The following is a 6,227-nucleotide window of genomic DNA, read 5'->3' as shown; positions in this document are numbered from 1 at the left end:
CTGGCGGCACCTTCACTTCACTGTCTACGGCGCTCTAGTCACCAGCCCTCACCACCCTTCGCTGCCCTCCTCTTCCCTTCCATGACCTTCTCTGCCCCTTCGTAAGACCCCACACCCTCTCGGTTCCAGGTCCCGCACCGCACCAATCAGCTTGATCGCTTTAGGCCCTCCCTGCGTGCTCCTGGCCTCCCCATCCTAGCCCAGTCGGCCTCACGGTCCCTCTCATTTACACTCTGTGCTCTCCCCGCTCATTCCGCTCCCCACCCGCCCCACCGAAGTTCCTTCTCCGCCTGCCTTGGTTTCGGAGCCCCCCTCCCCCCAGGTGCCCAAGCTGATTGGGAGGAGGGGATTTCTGTCCTGGTCTGGCTTGGTGAGTGCTGGGTAAACTTGGGCAAGGTGCTGCCCCTCTCTGGTCTTGAGTCCCCAGTCGGTACTCGGAGAGAATTGCTTTCTGTTGAAAACTTGTCTTAACCCAAGACAATTTGCTGAGGGTAGAGTCCTCTGTAGAAACCTGATTTTTTTTTTCTTTGATGAAAAAAGAAGTCAAAATCTTAGGTGTCTGTGCACTGCAGTGATGCCTGATAAAAATAGACAGTTTTGGAGGAAAGAGAAAGCATAGCTTTATTTCTTTGCCAGGCAGAGGGCATGCAGCAGGCTAATGCCTCAGATAATGTTTCCCCTTCCCTGGGGAAAAAGGAGAGGTCTTATAGTCTAGGCTTTGCTCACGGGTATGTGATACGGTTCAAGGCAGTGACAATCTTGCATTCTCTTTTCTGCAAAGTTTTAAAATGACCATAACATTTGAGTCTGGTCGTCAAAGAGGTTATTGGCTGGTAACCTTTTTGAAATGAAGAATGCCAAGGGAGTTACAAGGGTGTGTAGGGGAAAAGAATGCCAGGTGCAGGATAGAATTCACAGATAGTCAGAGAGTGATTAAGGAATTAAATTTGTGAAGGAAGTCTAGTTGTGTGCAGTAGAAACGGCTAGAGTAAAACTAGAATCGCTGGACACTTCCAGGCCTATTCTTGGGCGTTTTATAGCCGTTTACTCATTCCTTCATTTCCCTTGGTTGTTAGCAGTAAAAAAAAAACCACTTTTCCATTTCTGTTTAACAAATTCCCCACTGCTAGTTCATTTCTTCCATTTTGGTGGATGAAGGGAATCAGGCATTGTTCTCATCTGGCTGAGGATAAAATTTCAGTGTCATTCCACTTGACAAACATCAGCTGTTTGGCCCAGGAGCCCATCTATCTCCTACTTCAAAAGTAGTCATGCTCATCTCAAAAATCTTTAAAAATACAAAGCAACAGCCCAACCTCATTCATTCACTAACTGCTTATTGAGGGCACTAACTTTGTGCTGACCTTATCTGCTCTATGTCTGACAGCCTGTTCTTCACTGAGGATATATACAATGAGAAACAAGACAGGGTTTCTGCCTTCAAGGAACAGGGGCAGGCAGAAAAAAACAAGTAAATAAACAATATCTCACAGGTGGTAAGAGCTACGGAGGCAGAAAACAGTGGTTCCATGAACAGTGACAGGGGACTTCTTTGGATGAACCAGTTAGGCGGGGAGCAAAGATCTGAAGGGCAACCAAGCGAAGATTAAGGATAAGTACAGCTGAGCAAGAGCAATGGCCTCTCCATTGTCCAACCACTTCCCAGGGATTGCTGCAGTTTGGGTTTTTATGCTAACAGACCATTTTATAGGAGCACACAAACATGCATGCGATTTTATTCCTTTCTTCCCTCCACTTCTTTTGTTTTTTGTTTTCAAACAAAACATCCCTCTGTATTCCAAGGCTGCTCTGTTGATTTTATTCAGAACTGCCTCACCCTCACTGGTCTCAGGCCTGGGAGGAAATACAAAGTTCAGAGTCACAGACCTTGGCCAGCAAGGGAGAGCTTGACTCAGGTAAGTTTTTCAGCAGAGAAGGGAGCCTTGAGAGTCACAGGAAAGCCAATGATAAGTCCTGCCATTTTGAAATAAAAAATTTTTTTTTAACTACCCAGTTCAAAAATAGGTCCATGTCATTGATACAGTTTCCTCCCTAAGGCAGATGACAGGAATTCCTAGATGGTTTCATTCTTTCATCTCCCCTGTGTGGATTCTGGCCTAGTGATTGCTCCTGGAGACACCTGGCATGTCACAATACTGGCTGTTTTTTAAGTTTTTTTTTGGTCACACCATGCAGCAGCATATGGAATCTAGTTCCCCAACCAGGGATTGAATCCGGGACCCCTATAGTGGAAGCCTGGAGTCTTATCGCTGGACTGCCAGGAGAGACCTTTATTTGGCTTTGCCAGGTCTTAGTTGTGGCACTCAAGATCTTTGCGGTGGCATGGGTGATCTTTAGTTGTGGCATGCAGGATATAGCTCCCTGACCAGGGATCAAACTTGGACTCCCTGTGTTGGGAGTGCAGAGTCTTAGCCAGTGGACCACCAGGGTAGTGCCCTCTATGGATATCCTTGAACACATGTTTTTGGTCACATGCATACATATTTCTGTTGGGTAAATCCCTAGATGTAGAATCACTAGGCCATAGGTATGTGTATGTCGTTTCAGTAGATGGGGCCAGTTTTCTGAAATGGTTGTACCAATCATGCTGGAGAGTTCCACTTGCTCCACATTCTCAAAAATTGGCAGTCTATGTTTTTTTTAATTTTTGGCATTTTGATGAATATATGGTGGCATCTCATTATGGTTTTAATTTGATTTTCTCTGTTAAGTAGTGAAGATAATACTTTTTCATGTATATTGGCCAAGTGTTCACTTACATGAATAACACATGAATATATTCTTGTTAGACATAATACATGAAGACAAAAAGGTACTTGAAGCTAAGACAATACATAAAAGATAAAGTCCTACGCAATCTCTCTCCTCTACACCTTGCAATCCCTCCTCTAGTTTTGAGCACTGTGGGCTTGGAGTTAGGAGATATGGATCCAGCCTTGGTCTAACACCGGCTTGTGTGAACTTGGACAAGTCCCCTCTCTGAGTCTGTCTCTCATCTACTGAATTAGTGTTTAACCTGATGGTCTCTAAGGACTTCTTTGATATTCTGGCCACTGTGTCTGTCATTACAAAAACTCCATGTGGTGGGGATGGCCATTTGTCCCCATATCCATCTCTCCATCTTCCTTAGTAATTGAATCTCCAAGTTTTAACTGAGCACAGGGCTGCCCCACCAGACTCTTTTCCAGCCTTTCTTATACAACTAGGTGTAGCCATGGGACTAAGTTCAGACAAGGGCAAATGACGTGTGAAACGTTCGGGTTGTGCCCTTGTGAAGGTGTCATGCCCTCTACTTGCTCATCTCCTCTTTCTGCTGACTGAAAGAGGGCTTGATGGTTGGAAATGGATCCACCAACTGTGATCATGAGATGGAAGCCAAGATGTGTTGATGACAGAACAAGGCAGGGGCCATAACCCCCCACACCATATAGCTGACCATATAGCCCAGACTACTCAGAAACACATTTCCATCTTAAGCTATCATTATTTTGGCTTTTGTTATAATTACTGAACATGAATCCTGACTAATACAGAGTAACTGGGGAATGACTAAATCTGATGTCAAAGCAGACTTTTCTGAGGCCGTGACATTTAAACCAAGATCTTAACAATGAAAAAGGAGACAGCCGTTAAAAAAGTTTAGGTAAAAAGCATTCCAGGCAAAGGAGACAACCACAGGTGCAAAAGCTCTGAGATCCTACCAGCCTCACATCTCCATGCCACATCTCCCATGCCATTGTTCACAGGGACTAAACTGAGGCTGGTCGTGTGACCCAAGTAGGACCAATAAGAGACCTCCAGAGATCTGCTACGTGAATACTGGGATAGAAAGGATTAAGGACCATCTCCCCTGGTGGCTCAGATGGTAAAGAATCTGCCTGCAGTGCAGGAGACCCAGGTTCGATCCCTGGATCAGGTAAGATCCCCTGGAGAAGGGCATGGCAATCCACTCCAGTATACTTGCCTGGAGACTTCCATGGACAGAGGAGCCTGGCAGGCTACAGTCCATGGGATCGCAGAGTCGGACGTGACTGAATGACTTTCACAGACAAGGACCTTGCTGCCGTCAAGTGGCAAAAACCCACATTAGAATAAAGGCAAGCTGAGAAAAACACAGATGAGAGATAGGAAGGGATACAGGCTTCCAGGAGAGACTGTATCTGTCACTTGCCACCAAGAGCACCCAGAACAAGGCAGAATATGGGGTGCTGCAAGTGAGTGGCCCTAATGTGTGGAACTGGCAGAGTCCACACGGGGCAAGGTCAGGACTCCCCTTTCCCTAGTTGGGAAGTCGGTTGTAAAATGTCTGGTTTAAATGCTTGTTGTTTTGGGAGACCTCAACTGTATGCCCACTGAGGTAGTTTGAGGGACCTTAGTGAAATGAAAAGTGATGAAGGAATGTGTTGGTTATTTGTGGTGGTCTGCGGGATGCCGCATTAAGGGACAAGCTACCATCCAAGCTGGCACGTCTTGAGAGGGAAATAAGAAAATCATATTGTGTTGAGAGAGGCCCTTAATGCTCACCAGATACCTGGAAATCTGAGAATAATAAGCCTGGCTGCTTGTGAGAGCTGAGTTCCCGGCCCAAGGATAAAATTAGGTACCTCAGGTGCTAAGTCTTGACTCCAGAGGGCGCCACTCACATAGACCACATGCCTGAAGGCAGATCAGCCCCTGGATGTGCAGGTTACTAGAGCTACTAAGAGCATCAGTGTTAGAGCTATAATTTTGTTACTGTTTATTGGGAGGTGGTATGGCAGAGTGGGTAAGGGTTGGGCTATGTGATTTCAAATCCCAGCTCTGCTGTTGTTGGTGACTGGGGTTGTAGACCCACTTCTGCCATAAACTTGTTGAGCCTCCTTGAGAGAGTCATATGAACATAAACACACAGAGCTTCTTCACTGCAAACCCACGCTAAATTTAGGGACTCCCTTTCCAAGCTTTCTCACCTCAGTCAATGGCCTGCCTATCAGCCACCCAGGAGCTCAAGCCAAGTTCGCCCTTGACCTCTCACCTAAGTCCTAAATCTCCTCTTCTCCATCCCCACAGTCACCACTCAGTCTAGGCCACATATCTTATTTGTGCTTTGCCACAGTGCTGTCAAAATGCTTCTATAAACTGAAATTCCAAATAAAAATCTTAACTTTGTACTGTATTTTCCAAGTCTCCTGTAAATGTGTTATCATATTTTCATAATTTAGAAAATAAAAAAGATTTTTTAAAAACCCATTAAAAACCTTTTCTGTGTTCCAGCCCCCAGCCATCCAGCTCACTTTGGCCCCAGGATCCCTTCTGCTGGGAATGATTGTCCCTAAACATGTGTCAGCTTGGCTGCTTGCTTTCTAGGTCTAGGTTTAAATGTCAGACCTCAGGGAAGTGTTTTCTGATCCTTCATACCTGGTGGCCTTTACAGCACCTGTCACTACATCAGTGGTAACAGGTCTGCCTATTGATTCTCCTCAGGGAGCCCCATCATCCCTCTGCTCAATGTTAACTCCTGGGGGCTCGGGACACAGTTATTTGCTTTCTGAGAATGGTTTGTACCTAAAGAGCGTGTCTATCTCCCATCTCCTTGTGCTTAGAACAGAGCTGGGCTCCCTCTCAGCTTGGCAATGATGAGTGTGGGATGGCCTTGAAGAATGTTCCCTTCCACACTAATCAGAAACGAGTTCAGGGCCAGGGGGCACAGAAATGAAGGTGGTGCAAGGTTCTGGCATGGTCCAAGCTCTGAGACCCGTCAGCGGCTCATCTCTCATGTTTTCAGTCTCAAGGTGATTCTTCACGTCCCAAACGCTGAGTACAGAATGAGGTGGCCACAGCTCTGGGGAAGAGCACCAGGAGTCAGAGGGGAGCTGCCTCCAACTCAGGTATTTCTAAATTTTAAAATAGGTTGTACTGCTTTAACATCCAAAATAGTCTTGCTTTGGCTCTAGAGTTGGGATTCTCTGTAACTCTGCAGACAGGCAGGTGGACTTAGGAACTAGCCCCTCCTTAGCTGGGCCTGAACTTTCACTTGGGAGTGGGGAACATGACATCGCATCCCCTTAGAAGAACCAAGAGAGACCTGTTTCTCAAGCCAGAAACCCATGAAGGCATCTCGTTCCCTGCCTCAATTCCCCAACAGGAAAGCATTGGCAAAGCCTGCTTATTTGGTCTTCAGAATGTATCCTGAGGACATTTCGGTTCCTTTGCTTTCCACTGCCACC

Source organism: Bison bison, unplaced genomic scaffold (genome assembly GCF_000754665.1).
Source record: "Bison bison bison isolate TAMUID 2011002044 unplaced genomic scaffold, Bison_UMD1.0 scf7180017864039, whole genome shotgun sequence".
NCBI classification, from domain to species: Eukaryota; Metazoa; Chordata; class Mammalia; order Artiodactyla; family Bovidae; genus Bison; species Bison bison.
Note: the sequence above shows the minus strand (reverse complement) of the source record.